We start from the raw sequence: 18,053 nt of genomic DNA, 5'->3' as shown, positions 1-18,053 counted from the left end.
AGTATGATCCCGCTTTCCACAGAATGCTGTGCGCTGCCCGATTAATAAAGCGAGACATTACCCCCCTCTAACTTTATTTTCAGATTTATGGCTTGGAATTAAGCAGCCCCTTGTAAGCTTTCTGCTGCTCACATGGCTTCCTCATCACAGCATGGCACAACGGTTCTGAGAAGCCATTCATTATCTCAAATGGCCTATTTGATTACACAATTTGTAGTTGTGCATAAAAATTACAGCTATAAAATGTGCATATGGGTTAGCGCGATCAAACATCAAGGTGTCTGCTTCCTGTGAAGTGTGCAGTTGTGCTACATGTTCGAAACTGCTGCCTGTTGAATGCGTGAAGAGCCTTCCCATGGCTCTCGTGAGCCACCGATGCACTCAGCTTGTACAGTAAATAAACTGGTTAATTTCATATTCATGGCCGGTTTCAATCTATTGGTGATGCAAGTGAATAAAGTACATCAGAAACTAATTTGTATCTTGTAAGTATGTAAATTTACTCATGTAACTGTCTTGGTTCTAATGTAAAGCGCTCGGACACCTTTGGGTAAAGTCCGCGCTATATAAAACTGCATTAAATAAATAATTCAGGGAGGGTTGTGACAACTCTTTATTCTAGGGTCACCAACATTGGATTATCATAGGTGTCACGTGGCAGCCTCGGTACTTCTTTGCAGGGTATTTTTGACCACACCCACTTTACTGTCCATGAAACACAGTCATAAAACAGACTCTCGTCTGGGCCAGGCTCATCGGCTTCCTGTGTGAAGGACCCCAAGCTCTGTCAGCACTGTTAGCCAGTTCTTTGAATGGAAATGTACAAGTGTTGGGCCCTAATAACACGAACACTGGTGAAGGTCCCTGTAGGCAGCCTTGCCTCTATATTGATCACGGGTCGCCAGTGCTATTCATTCATCCTGGAGAAATTCTACTTTGAATGTAGTATGTACGCAAAGAACACAAAAATAATTTTGAGGAGTTCTATGGTTGTCTGGGTTATCCACTCATCACTTTCACTGCTGCACGACTTTTTTGGGTTTGCATTTGCAGCGTGCTTTCATTTTCACACGCTGCCAACACTCCAACTCAGAGTCGCTGCTGTACGTCTACTCCATCTGAACCATCACTACCAACTCTCCAACCTGTCATGTGGTAACTAGTTTCTCCACGTCAATAATTCCAAAGAATACCATCGTAGATTGCTTTTCCGTACCAATTTCAGTTGAAGAGGATCATGTCGCAGCCGGGGGTGACCCTTCCCCCTTCGCGTTAACGTCTCTTTCACTAAAGGAATGCATGCTGTGCGGAACCAGTGCACCAATTCTGCCCCCCTCGTTAGACCCACTGGCTGCACACTTCTCACTTTGCTCTTGGAGCTGCCGCCCACTTTTAAATTACTTTAACCATCTCAGACTTGAAATAACCTATATCTACAAGAAGCCCGCCCTCCACCACCAAAGCGTTTGCCAGATGTGACCTACTATTCCCCCGCCCAAACTCATGCTATACGACACAGCAACACCCTGCCTCGGTCTCTATTTAATTATCCCACTCATCCAGGAGGGACAAAGATACAGAGAGCAGCCCGGCCACAATTGCTGAAGGGGCGTCTGTTTTACCTCTGAGGGAGCCCTGCAGACTGTCACTGAACTGGGATATCTGGTCCTCGGCGGGCCTGTTTTACACTGCTGTACAACAGAGCTTAAACACATTGTCAAAGCCAATAGCTCTGGCAAAACACTTATAAGATCCCAAAGGCGAGGCCCATTGTTAAGTTTTTGCAGTGCTTGGGGCCTTGAGCTCAACATCAATAAAACTAAATTTATGGCATTCAACCCCTACAAAACTGCCAGAGCGTTGAAGATTTGCATTGTGGTAATTCGTGTTAGGCCCTTTTAGGGGTGGTTGTATATTGTTTGGCCAACTGTAATGTAGTACATTCTTGCAATTTTATGATATGCCGATGGTTGTCTTGTGGGAAAGTTTATGCTCAATACAGTTAAATAGGCGGACAACTCAATGATTAGGGTTATAGGCCTGTTATAGGCTGTCTGGGAAGCGTTATGCCAGATGTCATATGTCTGATGTGTCTGATCTGTTTTTTAGAAAACGTTACGGCAAAAACAGTAGGCCCAACTTATTTATTGTGAAAAGCATATATTAGAGCCACTTGACATTTAAGTGTGGATTACTATTTACTGTTTTAAAGCCAGGTATTTTCTACTGTGGAATCTCACAGACACTGTAGTTGGCCACAGTTTTCTCACATTGATGTTAGACAACACTTTTTCACCTGAGGAGAACACAGAATAAATCTTTCCTTAATAAGATGACACTCGAAAACATATTTGGGACAGATTTTGACTATGCAATAGGACAATGTTGACTTGATAAAAAATGTTGTCTACTTTGGGAGAAAAAAAGAATAAATGCTACCTAATAATCTGTGCAGCGGTCATGGCCAAAAAGAAACCTTGTCTTCCTTGGGGGCAAACTGAGCTTACAGGAGGATGAAGCGTCAACGCTTGTCAATTAGACTGGAGATAATTAGTTCAGAAATCACCTAGTCGAAGGAAGTCTTACCAAGGGGGAAAAGATGAGAGGCCAGTGAGATGGCAGTGAATGACCTTGTTTGATTCTTCTGGCTTGTTTCTGTTGGTGCCAAGTGCCATCAAAAGGGTCTTGTGTGTATCAATAAAGAAGTATGGACCAGTTAAATGTCTAGAAAAGGTCATTAAACATACACACAGAATGTTTTGGGGGTTGGTTGTTTTTGCCAGGGCTCAGCCACTTCCCATTTTACTGACACCCCATGACGTACCTCGCAACATTGCTGTCCAGAGAGAGGCCTAGACTCAAATTGAGGTACTTAAAGGACAGGTAAATAACCCGGAATTGTCTCAAGAAGAAGTCTAATATAGCCTTAGAGCCCGATGTGGCAGGCTCTACTGGCCATTAAAGGCTTGCGCCAGCATTTGACCAGGGCCTTTAACAAGGAAGCAGGCCTTTAATGGCTGGTAGAGCCCGCTACAGAGGGTTCTAAGGCTATTAGAACATTCCGCCCATAGAAGGCAGAATTTTCTAATTTGCTCCTCCCCTCGGGCTCCATGAGGCCTTTGTTTGCAGCAACAGCTGTCAACAAACATTGGAATGTTGATGATCCGGGCGTCTACCAGCCATTAGAAGCCCAGAGCACTCCACTGTCTTCAATGGAGCACTTAACATTTCAATGTTCTAATGACATCTGGGTGGTGTATATGTAGGAGCTCCAGGTGCCAGAACTGATACAGTCATGTTGAGGGTCACTAGAAAGATAGAATACCTAGGGCTGTCCTGAAAATGGTGGATCTTTTTTAGGATTAATGGTCCAGGAATCAGAACATGGACTTCAACAGTCAGCTGTTATTTAAGCTGTATAACAGAAGGCGGCACTGTACCAATCCATCATGCAAAGCTTTTTTGCTTGGCACGGAGTTGGGTCAGAAAGAAAAATGAAGAGGTGACCACCACACAGGCCAGGAATTATCCAATCAAGTGAGTCCTTATTTGAGTACCCTATCAGCTAACAGGACTCCTCCAGCTGCCCTTCTAGCTACCCCAGCTAGCTACAGCAGATGAAAGACATAACACTGAAAAAGAGTCACTGTAATGTTAACCAAACACAATCATTGTCATGGTACTCATGCTCTTGAACTTGGCATGGAGTTGGGTGCCAAAATTCCGATTGCAAGTCTGGTAATAAAATTTAGGACTGCCTGGTTACCCCGCTACCTCTGAACCACCGCTGTCAACAATCGTTTGAAGGTCCTGAATGGCTGAGATGATAACCAGTTCTGTTCCCAGGCCTGGTTTTGTCTGTATGTTTTTTTTTGGTATTTCTGATATTTACAAAAGATATGTTCAAAGGAGTGGTTTGTGGAGGACGGTACATCAGGTCAGGGGATAGTTTTAAATATGTTAAGAAAAGTAGATCACAGCAATACACTTGATGGATATACCGTTTTACAAAAGGATAGGATAACATTGTATATTTAATTTAGGAGCAAGGCATCCTTCCATTCAAATACACTGCTTTACTACCACTGAATGATCAGGATGATTGCCAGACTGAAATCATTTTTGGTTGCACCGTATATATTGTCAAGAGTCTTGGATATCAATAGCTCAGAGTGATGCTTTCACTAGGCGCAAATGTGTCTATGTCTCAGCTTGTATCTCTCCACAGATGCAATGTTTCTTTGGAGGAGCAGGTGATGCCATTAAAGCATACACGACTGCATTGCCTAGCGGTGAAGTCGAGGTCATATCGAACAGGCCTGCAGTGCCCTCACCGCAGCTGCGAAATGCTTTCTAGTGGAATGTAACTCTCCTGCCTCCCCAGACATTTGCCATCACACTCTGTAGCAGGGTCCATTATGGGACCAACAAGCCTGGATCTCTTGCATTGAGAGGGGGTTCCATGAGGATCAGAGTGATCTGCTTGTACAGAGGTCTGCACCACTGAATCACCAAAGCAGGACTTAGCCTTCAGAGACAAACTGAAGACCATGGCTATCAGACAGCTGAGGGAGACCAGCAAGGACGAGGTGATGTTTGTGAGTAATCCCGTACCCTGGGTCTCCAACGCCCCTCCCCCAAGTTTGGTTGCGGCTATGGCACTGGTGTCCAAAGTCATGCATGGGGGTAAATTGCTTCAAAATTATTGTACATCTGTGTAGCATATTTGAATATGCCACAATAGAATATAGACATTATTTTTTTTCTTCGGGAACTCGCTCCAATTTACATATACGTTTTGAAATTCAGAGGTTTGATGGAACCTTCTTTTCATCAATTTTTTATTAACAGTGCCCGTTATACATCCAGAAATACAATAGTAATCAATAATACAGAGTACAGGCTGACAACAGGCTCTGCATACCATCTTTTGTTTTTAAGGGGCTTGTAAGACCGTGGAAAAACATTACACACAATGAAAACAGATGGTAGAAACCCTAGAGCAGGTCACCTGGTAATGCTTACAGGTGTATGAGCACACATACGTACCTGACAGCCTGAATGGGGAGTTACTGCAAAAAGGAAGTAATACTTATACGTAAAGTAGGCACAATCATAGCGACCAGGTCCTGAAAGGAGACCACTACTTAAAGAAGACTAACTAATAGCTTGATCATTGACCAATTTGTATTTGGATCTGGGAGCCTTGGCCTGCACTCCGCTTTGGGGGCTATGAGTTGCCTGTGACAGGGTCACCAATGAATAAAGACACCAATGCTATTGGTTAAGTTACTTTCAGGGACGGGCTGCAGTAGATTGCTCATAATGTCAACCAACTGGGCTTTGTCTTGGGCATCAAGTAAGCCAGGTGCGACAATGATGAGCCAAATATTAAGATCCCAAATGTGGCAAGAAAAGCCCTCCAGGTCCTGTACGCCTATGAAGTTCCTCAGGCATAAGTAATGGTTTTAATCCTCTGCATACAAACACATTGATAGAGTCAATTCAGGTTAGTATTGATTGAATAATTAGCAGTGGAAGACATAATAAACCTATGAGCTTCCACCATCCTGACTACCCATACACATTGACTGGTGCAGCAGTGTGTGCTTGGCAAATTCATTATGGGTCTTAGCCATCAAGGGAGAAAATTGTTCATGACCATTTTATGAAGCCCTCAGTTGATGAGAAATCACAAATACTTGAGGCCTTTTGGAATCCACCTGTTATGAAGCTGGCATGGCAGGTTTTCTCAGTTAATTTTGTAGACTGAGAACTGTGTAAAGGTCTTTATAAAGGATATCAAAGCCGGTAATGAGGTATTGGGGCAGAGATAGTCATAAGCAGAGGCGGCTGCCACCTATCTAAAGTGGTAGGGCGACCGGCAGGGTGTATAGGATTTTTTTTTTTTTTTTAAACGTAGCTGCTGCTCTGCTCCCACTGATGCTGCCAGCCTCTCGTCCGCTCCAGAAGTGGGTGGGCCTCAAAGCACAGACTCCCCACCCAATCCAGATGCTACTCTCATGCTACACCTAGCATGAGAGCAACACCAGGATTGGTCTGAGTGGTAAAGCCTGTGGCTTTTCTCCAACCCGGCTATGCAACACAGCTGGGTTGGAGAAATAGAAGTGTGCATGTCTGTTTGGCCGGCCTAAGAAGGCCAGCCAAGCTGACATGCGCAATTATAAGTACACAATACTCATCCTCCCTGCCATGCATGGCCCTGCCCTTTACTCATCGAGCGGCTCAGACAGCAATAATTAAAATTATAATAACATTGCGTTATTAGCATTTTATTTATAATCTGCTGGCTCTGGGCAGTGGGCTGACGCTCCTCCTCCATTACGGAGGAGCCGCCCTGGTCAAAAGCCATAGTACAATACTTTAGCCATTGAACCATAAAAGTGAGTTGTAAACATTAGATACATGTTTACACAAATATTTAAAATCGACTGGAAGGTGTACAATGCTGGTTAAAATAGATGCGATTGTTATAAAAAAAATTAAAAAATAAACAATGCAGTTACACAGGTTCAAATAATATCAGCAAAAACCTCTATAAGATCTAAAAAGGCGATATAGCCTGCTATGCTGTCAAGGATCTCCTGTATACAGCAAATACACATCAGTAGGTATTCCTATGTTTAAAAACAGCATTGATAAAACAAATTAAAACTACGGAGAACAGGACTTTTGTTCTTTCCTTCTCATACCTCACATGTGGCCTAAACATTTGGCGAGTGAGCAAGAAAGCAAAGGTCTGACATCAGATCTAAGAATACGCATAGCTTTGCCAGGCTCTCGAGTATCCAATTCTTTACACAAGGGCGTGAGCCATCTTGCTGTTGGAGATAAATAAGCTGGACAGGGGAATAAAACATGTGCAATTGATTCAATAGGTGCATAACAACAAGGACAAGTCTGGGAATGTGTTTGATTGCAGTGCCATGGACTGATAAAGGACTTTAAAGAAAGTGTTCCGTACCTGAACTACTTGAGATGACTGGATAACGTCCAGATAATCTTCCAGTGATCTGGTCATTTTGAAGTCAACAAATTCCGCTGTTAACCTACCCCACGAGGAGTTACTGAGTTCGGACAGATGTACCCAATCCCAGTACACAACACTCATTTTTACTGGGAGGCGGGAGGGAGTTGGTGTTATCCCATTGGTCCTTTGCCCCAGTGCATTTCAGTAGACATTTCATGTTTTTTAAACGGCTTATCTTATTAACCCTTGGCCGTGGGGGTAATTCCCCCGCGGCTTGGGGGGGTGGGGGGGCAGCGGCGCTGTGCTAGTGACGAGCCCAGCTCGTCATGAGGCACAGTGGGGCTGTGCTCATGACGAGCTGGGCTCGTCACGACTCCGCCCACTAATTGATTCTCCCGCACAGGCGGGGAATCAATTACGCGTGGGAGTGGCGCGACCGTTATGACGAGCCCAGCTCGTCATGAGCACAGCTCCACTGTACCTCACAAGGGGTTAAATACATCAAGGGTTTTGACTTTCTCAAGTGCAGTAGCATTGGAGAACAGTTCAGGGATCTAATTCTCTGCCAAAAGCACTGGTTGTAGTTTCGCTATATCAGCAATGGATTTGGAGTTTAAGTGGCAGGAGTGGTGTACTCTGTGGTAGGGACATCAGATGTCTAAGGAACTCGTTTTCTGCTAGAGTGACGTCAACCAGCCTGTTGCAACCCCACATTTCGGGCCCATATAAGGCACAGCTCACAGCTTTAGAATCATAGATCTGAAGAGCCGCTGCGGCTGGTTTGCTAAATGATGTACAGTGTTCCTTCCTCAGGGCCCCTATTATTTGCTTGTACTTCAGAATCGCCTTTGTTATACGTGAATTCCACAACATATCAGATATTTTTATACCTAGATAGTCAAAGTTGCTTGCCCTTTCTAATGGGACGCCGTCTAAGGTCCTTTGCCCTTTGTAAGTTTTATGGGGTTTATCATCAAACACTTTGTTTTTAATGTGTTGATCTCAAGGCCAAGCATTTCGCAAAAAACTTTAAATTGATTTAAGAGCAGTTGTAAGCCTTCAGGAGTTTTAGATACTGGCAAATAAAAGGGTCACAATTTTATCCCTGGTTGGTGCATCCGCTGGGGTCTGCAATAGAAACTCAACTACTTGGTTGATATAGAGGGAGAAAAGAGTTGGTGCCAGGATGCCCTTGTCATAAGTATATCATCATCACATCAGAAGGACTTAGCAGGTCTGAGGATGTCCTGGATGTGTGCTAAATTACAGATTGCTGTGGACAGGAGGTCCAGTGAAATCAGGGAGAAAAGTGACATCAGAGGACAGCCTTCTCTCATGCCTCTTCTAATCAATATAAGGCAGGACAAAAAAACTTCACAGCTGCACAGTCACACAAAAATACAGACATTTGACGTTGGACATTAAATCTTGTCCTAAGCAAAATCTATATATCACTCAGAACATGAATCTCAGTCAACGGCCTTTTACCATCAAGGCAGACGGTCTTCCTTCAGGCCCTCGGCTCTTCACAGCAGATGCATCCGAATTCTCAGATGATTCCCAGAGGAGTGGTCAATTTCTGATCCACTTTAGTCTAGTCGCCAAGATCTTAGCTACAATCTACAAATAAATATTGAAAGACGAGCTAGTTAATAGCTCCCATATTCCAGTGTTTGTTTTCCTTCCTGGGGCATGATGCCCTCATTAGAGATAGCGCATAAGGAGCTGCACTCCTCAGCCTCTTTGAAAGCATTATATAATATGGGGACCAGTTGAGTTGTGCAGAATTTACAGAATTCACCAGGGAACTATTCTTCCTTTGGGGATCTACACTAGGCGTATCAGAAATGGCTGCAGCTAGTAATCAGACCTTCTAGGAAGCCCACCACTCATTCAAACAGGGCAGTCAAACAGCCGGAAAACGTCATTTCCACCTGATTCGAGTCATACAGCACTTCATAAAAGGAAGGCTAGGCCTCAGAGATGACCACTGAATGTCTCAGTAGGTGCCCTGAACTGTTTCAGATAGGAGATATAGATAGTTGTGCTTCCCATGCTGAATTTGGAACACAAGATGTCGGACCTCTTTTGTAGTATTTCCATTTCATCTTTACCAGTGCTTTCTCTGCAGCCAAGGTAAAAAGCATGTTAAGAGCAAATGTTTCAGTTTCTAATGTAAGTCAAATGTCAGGTGATGGGTCATGTTTGTACTCAGTGGTTAGGGATTTGATAGAGCCCTCCAATCTGGATTGATCACATTGGGACTCCTTCATCGCCATTGCAGAGTCACACAATAACAGCCCTCGCCAGGTCACCTTCCCTGCCATCCAACGCACCAGGGCTGATGCAACAGTTTTTAATTTTCATTATAAACACTCACATGCAAATCTAGGGTTCTTTTGCCTTCAGGGACTCTATCCTTCATTGCCTTTGTCCCCCAGTATGCATGATATGTGTCCACGGCAATGTCCACAAACAAAGGTGAATGGCCTAAAATACCTGTGGCCTACAATACCTCTTTCAAGTATGCCACAGTCAGAAATGAACTGTTAAAAAGGACCATGTACTTTAAATACGTCAATTCACAATGCCCTGCTATGTACAGGTGAAAGATGCATGAATTATTTGTCAGAGGGCTCTACTAGACCATGACTGGACATTGCATTACTGGACATTAAGACACAAGACAGGGGTCCGTCAGAGTTATAACATTTGTCTATCATCCCAGATCTAGACACAAGACAGGGGTCCGTCAGAGTTATAACATTTGTCTATCATCCCAGATCTGTCCAAAACCAGGTTAGCAGCCAATTCCAGTCTCCTCCTACAACACCCTAAGTTTTGTCAAATTTGTACAGAGTCTGGACAGGTAAGAAAGGAATCCCAATCCATTGCAATATGGAGCAAAAACTGACCTCAGAATCTATGTTCTTACAGCATTCCTTAGCTTAACAAAACATATCTACCTTCTGGGACTGACCAAGTATTGACCATTGTATAGGGGAGAGACTTCCAATGGAGGATCACCACAGCACACTTTTTGTGCAGGTTGCAGCTAATGCAGACATATTGAAGGTGGCAACCAAACACCACCTACTGACAACCCTCCTTGCCCAATGCGATCTAAGCTTTTCTGATTTGGTGAGGGAGAGGCGTGTCCCCTGAACAAGGGCCACATCTGCCTTTTTAGTTTTGAGACAGTGTAGAACGTTCATACTTTAAACAAAATGTGTCTTGTCATTCATACTCAATGAGATAGTAAGCAGTGGTTTGCAACTGAGTAGGTTTAGAGCTACTGCACTAACAAGAGTAAACTTATCAATGTTAGAAAAGACAACAAACATTGAGGTTCCCTAGCCCAGTACAACAGGTTGCGTGAACGTTACGTGGAGCAGGTGGCAGGGATAAAGGGGAAATCTCAATACTACAGTGGAACCGTAGGAGTACCAAAGTGATATCCTACTGACTAAAGGAGGGAGGGGTAACATCTCAAGGAGAATAAGAAAGGGAATAGGATAGCAATCCGTGACTGTCCGTAGGCTCGGCTGGGTAACTGGGGCTTGTGAAGCTAATGACCAGGAAGCAGGGATAGATGGATAAGCACACATGGGGGCTGGGCCCAGTGTATTTTGGAGAAAACATGTGCAAAGACACCTAAGTGCCTGTGGGAGAAGGGTTCTGAGTCACACCGTGCATGAGAGAAAGGGACATTCCGGGGTGCCGAGGAATTGGTAAATGCATGAAATATAGAGAAAATGACTAGGACTGCAAACACAATAAATAAAAGCATAAAAGGGAGAGTCAGATGCAGGGAGGTAACAGGGCAGCTACGCACTTCAATGTTGATTAATGAACAGGTGAGGGACAGAAGAAACAGGCAGGACTGTGCGAGGGTGATGGGGAATCCTTTCAGGAATCATGTAGTGCAGATTGATCAGCCGGGCCACCACCAGTGACCTTAGACTACAGGGGTAGTGTGACTTGTCCCCTTCCTTGGTGACATCTTTAACCACCTGGTGAAGTTTCTCCCTATCCGAGTATCTCTGGGTCAGTCTGTTCTTTGGCTTTGCAGCCAGTTGAGCTGTAAGGCTGACATCAGTGCAATGTCCCTTCCAGTTGGCATACTGATCTAATGCCTCAGCGGGATCTAGAATGTCCTCAGGTCATCTGGTTCAATGACCTCTGTGGTCTGAAAATCACTGAGAAGAGTTTATCAGCAAAAGAAAGTACTTTGATTAGGCATTGAAAGGAGTGTTGTGAACGACCATGCGCCAAACACCTTTGTGTAGTACATCATTGGAACCTATAGTTTTAAACATTCCTACAATCCTCCATAGCAAATACTCAGCTAATTATCTTTGGCTAGTAAAGGTCTGAAAAGAAACATGCATGCATTCAGAAGAAAAGAATACAGAGCCTCATTTCTCTGAAAATAATATGATGTATTGGTATCACAAGCTTACAGGGTTCCAATTTAAATGATTGTTTTTTCCAAGATCTTCTGCAAGAAACTCTTGATCCGCAAATAGTTAATACAAAGATGGGCCACTAATGAATAACAATTGGCTGTGAGTTTTCATTTGGTTAATATTTCGAGTACTATCCCACAAAAACATTTTTAAATGAACTAGCTATTGCTACAAAAAACAGAGTGGTAGGGTTGCAGGTTGGCGCGGAGGTGTGAATGGCACTGACACACAAGTTGGTAAGTGAATCTTAAATTAGGCATGAGAATATGATGCAACAGCATGTGTCTACAAAAATGAAAGTGAGCTAGAAACAATATGAGCTGGAATAATTATCATCTCTATGCGTCACACTATTTTTTTATTCTTACCAGAGGACCTCACCAATGAAGGTATTGTTTGGGCAGCCTCCTAGGTAATTTAAACCATAATTTCTTTGCAAGGTCCCTGAGACTGGAAATATCAAGAGCTCCCTTATAGGCTGAGCCCATCCAGAGGCATGGTCATTCTGGAAGAAGGACTACATGATGAAGCATGACACAAAACATGTGGGTGAGAGTCTTTTCAAGATCACATAGTGGTTTCTAGTAGGGGCTTTCTGTATATTGGATCAACGTATCCAAATCCTTTCTATTCCACTGTTGTTGGCTATGAGCCTGATCTAGGGTTCAAAGTAACCACACTCTGAATTTAGAGATGTTTGCCGCCTAGCGGATATCTCTGACGATTGGCAGAAGCCAAAGTCATGGCGGTTCCTGTCAATGTATTGAAAGTGTACGGTGCGGCTTCGTCAACATGATGGTGCAAATGGTCACACTTGCAATACGTTTTTTTTATTTTCAAAACCAAAATCCCAAAGCAGGATTTTGTTCTTGAAAATAAAAAAAGACTAATGATTCCTCACCATGGAAGTTTTCCTTGAGGGATTGGGGCTCATTTGAAAGATTTTCCTTTCACCTCCCGCCAAGTTTTTGATGGCGGGATGTGAAAGTAAAAACTGGCGATTCGACCACTCACTCTAAATCAGGCAGGCACTCAAATGGCCAAACTTCCAACGGCTCGACGGAGTAAGGAATATGTAATTGGCAGAGACAGAGTAGCCTCCGTCTGTGACACAAAAAGATCCTCCCTTCTGCAAATCAAGCAGGAGGACCTTCAGTTTGGCGTAGAGGGTACTCTGTCACTTTTGTGATGGAGAAACCTTTCGGCCAAACTCTAGAGCAGCTCTTATATCTTTTGTGGAGTTTGTAGTTACTAGGGTAGGTAGGTGATGTGGCTAACCCTTATCCTACTACCTCCCCTACTCGTTTGTGGCACCGGCATGTATACCAATGCATTAAAATGGCACGGGTAGCAATAGTGGCATCATGCACCCTTTAACTACTGATGACAAATGGTTTGGCCCCTTGTCAACTCTTAGCTACTCAAAAACTAAGTATTTATTGCTGAGGCGTTAGGGGCAGAACAAGGAGTGGAAACTACTGAAAGTGAATAGGGTTCTTTGAGCCCTTTTTTACCTTCTCTTCCTGCCACTGTTTTCATGACTCTTGAGACTAGAGCTAGTAAAGACCAAGCCAGGGATAGCAGATTCTACTCTTGGCAAACCCCAATCGACGTCTAGGGCACAGGGCACAACGTGCATCAGATTTCAAACGTATGCTTGGTGAAATATTTTGGGACTTATTTACGAGCCCCTTGCGCCACCCGTACGTCACTTTTCCCATGTTAAAAATGATGCAAAAGTGGCGCAAAGGGCTTGTAAATAAGCCCCTTTGTGTGTCACAGTGCACACGTATCTAGTGCGTCGAGCACACAAAACCTTTCTTGATGGTCTGGCTTTGAGCACAAGGGCCCTGGGTGTCTGCTTTTCACAGCCCGACACCACCAGGTGCTAGCATCTCCTGGAAAAGAACATTGACAAATGCACCTTCTGAGAACACTACGCCAGCAGAAGTCCCTGAAAGCCGCCTATTTCTGAACCCTCCTTCCCAACGTTAAGATGCCAGATGGTGTCTTTATCTGGGACCTTCCTAAAATAAAATTCTAATTCTATTTAGAAACATCCCACTGTGGATAGGCTGACGACACAGCTAGAGAACAGGTGCAAATAGGAAACATTTTGACTGTCTTCCAGACGGCTTGCAACATTACATGCATCAGCGGAGGGAATTCGAACCAGCGAAGGTCCCACTTAAAAAGTGGAACTCCTTTTATCTTCTGTTTATTATAATGTATGATTGCATTGCTGGCGTTCGAAAACGCTGCTCTGGAAGATGCTTACCGTTTAGTGAGAAAAAACATAACAAGCATTGGCTATACCAACAGTTCTAAGTTTAATGTGCTAACGAATGCAGCATAAGTGCATCACATCAAAACAAGAAATACCTTAGATAAACTCTTGTTACTGTTTCCTTTCCAAATAAAGTGGATTAAAGTAGTAAAATAGTACCTTATGTAGGATAATGCGAGTATGCAAGTAGAGGCAGAGGGATACACTCAATAGCCAATAGCATTTGGTGAGAGATGAATACTCCACTGGGCTGAGCTAAGATGAATAATTCTCAAGCCAAAGGCTGAAACAGGCTGGTCAAAAGAAGGGCAGTGCTTAGGGAAAGAGTTAAAGTCTATTTTATGAAAATTGTAAGCATTAGGTCTGTTGGATAGCTGCGCTGTCAGAACCCAGATCTAAAAAACACGCACACAGGCAATGTTTATTAGAAGATCCTAGAACACATAGTACACACAATGCAAAATTAGGACAAACTCTTCACATTAAGGTGAAAAATGAAATGTCCAGTAGAGATTCTGGCAGCCCATTCCAACCCACTCCTACCTCACTCTTTTGACTGTTTATTTTTCATTTTGTTTATTATTGTTGCTTAGCCCGGACGCAGGCAATGGCTTCAAAGTACTTGTGATGCAAGGGGGGAGGTAAGAAATGAAGGAGCTAGAAGAGAAATTTAGCAATGAGTCAAAGAGACTAATTTAGTTTTTGGTGGTAATGGGAATCATTCCAATTTCGTGGTAATTGCTATGTATGGAGGCAAATCTACCTATGGAATTTTCTGTTTGGTGGAGGAAAATCTGTGAGAGAAAGATCATCCAGTTTTACATTTTCCCTGCAAAAAAATGGAAAGTTTTCAACTGCTACCAAACTTTACATCAGATAAAGATCTTTATACTTGATGGAGGACATGGGTAGGTCTGATGCCTCCAAAAGGCTCACCTTGCCAAAAAATGTATATTTAATTATTGGACGTGGAGTATGCCAAAAGCTCAATATTGTGCCTGGAGGACTTATTACTGTTCCTGCAATTAGGACTTTAAGTGCTTACTTTTCTAAGCACCAACTTAGTGCAAAAGCAGTGTGTTCCAAGAGCTGGAGCCTTGAAACTGCAGTGATCATCCCCCAAACCAACTGCATCTTGATGGGAGCTAAGAGAAGCCGGTCCGCCAGGGAGGTCGATCTGATGTGTTGTGATCGATGATATTGGGGCAGTAATTTGGGCTGGTATGAGGTATGCCACTGCATGGCTGTAATTATTGTAACTAAAAATATTAATGATAGAGTTAAATGTAACAAGTTGTTCACCTACATTTGTAAAGCTTTGTTTTTTGGGCTGAGCTACTGAGCCATCTGCATCGCTGGAGACCACCGGTGGATCCACACCAGGCACATCATACTCGCCCCGATTACAAGTAGCGGGTGAAATTTCTATAACATTGTAAACGGGATTTTTTGCTCAATATTCAGAGCTTTGTAATGATCATTGCACTCCTGTTTTCCCCCCAACAGATGTCAACAGTTCAAACCTGCTTACATGTATTGAGAGAAAAGGCCCCAAAAAAAGGCATAACATAAATTTTGGTTCAATTCTGAACGTGGGTAATGGTACTGACCAGCTTGATTTTATGTTTTTGTACTTTTATGGATATGTTCTTTTATCCGAATAAAGATTGATTGATTGGTACTGACAAGCTTTAGCAAATACCTCATTATGTTCTTCCCATTTGGGTCTCTATGAATGTTCTGACCACCCCTTTTGTACTAGATCAGCACCATAACACTAGGAACCGGTTCAGGGTTATTGCTTCTACTTTTACTGCAGTCTTTCCATCCAAATGTCCCTCGCTGAAAGAAGAGACCCATCTAGCTAATCTCAGGTGGATTCCTGGATCCGCAAGGCTTTGGATGACATTGCTCCAGAAAAAAAGGGTAGTTAAGTTCGTTTGAACCTCTCAGCAGAGAGGTACATAGAGGAGCTACATCTAAAGAAGAAATCTTGTAAACAGCTTAAACGCCTTTGTGGAAAAACTATAATATTGCAGATAAAGATATTTATCGTAAGTCTTTAAGAGACTACGATGCTGTAATTCGGCATACGTGAAGCCAGCTTTTTGCCTAGAAGATCGAGCTCTCCAAGTACTCTCCACAGGAGATCTTTGGGATAGTCAAATCTTTTTCTTCTCTGAGGCGTGTTTCTGCCACTATTTCGGTAGAAACTTGTGATCAATGTGTCCAGTTTTTTTCTGACAAAATAGATATGATCTATATGTAATTTCTGGTAGAAGCCAGAGAATCTCTGCCTCGTATCCACTGGTCTTTGCCATCGAACTCTTTCAAGGATTCTTTTAGGTTAAATGCCCTCTCTATCGAAGAACTTCATCCTTTCGTTCTTAAAATCAAATTAGACTCTCCCCTGGACACTGCTCCACCTACTAGAGTGGCTTCTGGCATGGAGCGGATTCTACCTGTTCTGCGTGACTTGCTCAATCAATCTTTTACTACTGGCCAGTTTCCCTCTCAGTGGAAACATGCAGCAGTTATTCATCTTCTAAAAAAAAACCTTATTTAGATCCTGCTAAAACCAAAAATTTCAGACCTATTTCTTTGTTTCCGATTTTTTTTCGAAGATAGCAGAAAAGCATGTCAACCAGCAATTGACGGAATATATGGAGAGGAAAAAGCTTTTGCAATAGACTCAATCTGCCCCATTATAGCACTGAATCAGCACTGGTGCTTGCTTTTGCATCCCTGAGACTCATGGCTGATGAGGGCAAGACAGCTGCATTAGTCCCATTGGACTTGAGTGCGGCCTTCGACACCGTGTCACACAGCCTTCTTCTTGAGTGGTTGTGGGGTTTCGGTGCCGGAGGTGTAGCCTTAACATGGATGACCAACTTCCTCCAAGAACTATACCTTTCAGGTGATCCATCAGTCTTTGGCTTCAGAGATCTTCTCCTTACGGTAGGGGGTGCCACAGGGTTCGACCCTTAGTCCAATCCAGTTTAATTTATATATGCATCCTCTGGTGGATGTGGTGGATCCTTTTGGTGTCACAATCGTGTCTTATGCCGATGACACCCAGTTAATCATCTCTCTAGCACAGAATGAAGGTCCTTCTGCAGCCAACTTTAGGAACTGCTTGGTAGGCATAACTGGCTGGATGGACCGCAGTTGTCTGACACTTAAATGCTGGAAAAACAGAAGTTCTGATTGTGGGAACCAGCCCTCCATCTGGTCCACAGCATGGTGGTCGGATGTGCTGAGACCCATCCTAACTCCTAAACCAAAGACTAAAATCTTAGGAATTTGGTTTGCCAATAACCTGTCATTTGATAACCAGATTGTCAACCTTATGGGGGCTTGTTTTGGCATCTTAAAGATGCTGCGCAAGATCTTGGGACTGTTTCCTGATGCGAACAAAAGAAAACTGTGGTCCAAGCTCTCTTGGTGTCCAGACTGGACTACTGTAATGTGCTCTACCTTGGGTTTACCCAAGGTAGAATGAGAGCTCTGGAACGTGTTCAGACTACTACGGCAAGCATGTTGCTTAACATCCCCAGATTCACCTCTATGGTCACTGCCTTGAGTAGACTACATTGGCTCCCGATGAGGGAAAGAATATCTTTCAAAGTTTTTGCCACAGAATTAAAAATTTGAGAGGTCCTGGTTATCTGCATCCCCTGATTAAGTCGTACCATCCCACTCATTGTCTGAAGACCTCAGGCAGTCTGTCCTAGGATCACTAAAGCATGAAGGGGAGGGGGGGGGGGGGCGGGGGGGGGGGTTACTCTTTCAGTTATCTGGCTGCTAAATTGTGGAACTCACTTCCGGTAGACCGAAATAATCTTTTGGAAGAAGCTAAAAACTTGGTTCTTTAGACAACTTTAATGTTGTGCCTCTTCTTTAGATAGTTTAGCTGAGGTTACTGGTTAGAGTGGAATCTTAAGGCGTGGGGACACTCCGTTGGAGTAACCACTGCACCACATAAATTATAATACATACATACATACCTCACCCCCATACGGCCCACTTATAATCGTGGTCCTACAATTAAAGGTGGGAACCTATGAATAACAGGGATGTTCTTTATCAAGGAGTTCTCTGTGACACTGAATAGAGAGCAAAGCATTATGTCCGTTATGTCACTTAGAACTATCGTCACGTTAAAAGACATCCCCTTTATCCACAGTGACACCGTCTTTTATATTATGTATGCTCTCCATTTTAGCTCAGCCTTCTATTCACAAATGGAGGAGTAATGGGGAAATCATGTACTACACACCCGTCCCCTCCCTGCTACCTTCTGCCA

General features: G+C 43.4%; 1 protein-coding gene across 1 annotated transcript in view; it reads right to left on the bottom strand.

Annotated features, from left to right (window-relative positions):
- The window catches only part of SYNGR3 (synaptogyrin 3), a 267,227-nt gene that overhangs the window by 14,707 nt on the left and 234,467 nt on the right, over window positions 1-18,053 (bottom strand). The window lies entirely within an intron of this gene.

Source organism: Triturus cristatus, chromosome 10, assembly GCF_964204655.1.
Source record: "Triturus cristatus chromosome 10, aTriCri1.1, whole genome shotgun sequence".
Lineage (NCBI taxonomy): Eukaryota > Metazoa > Chordata > Amphibia > Caudata > Salamandridae > Triturus > Triturus cristatus.
This window is presented reverse-complemented; position numbering and strand designations above follow the sequence as displayed.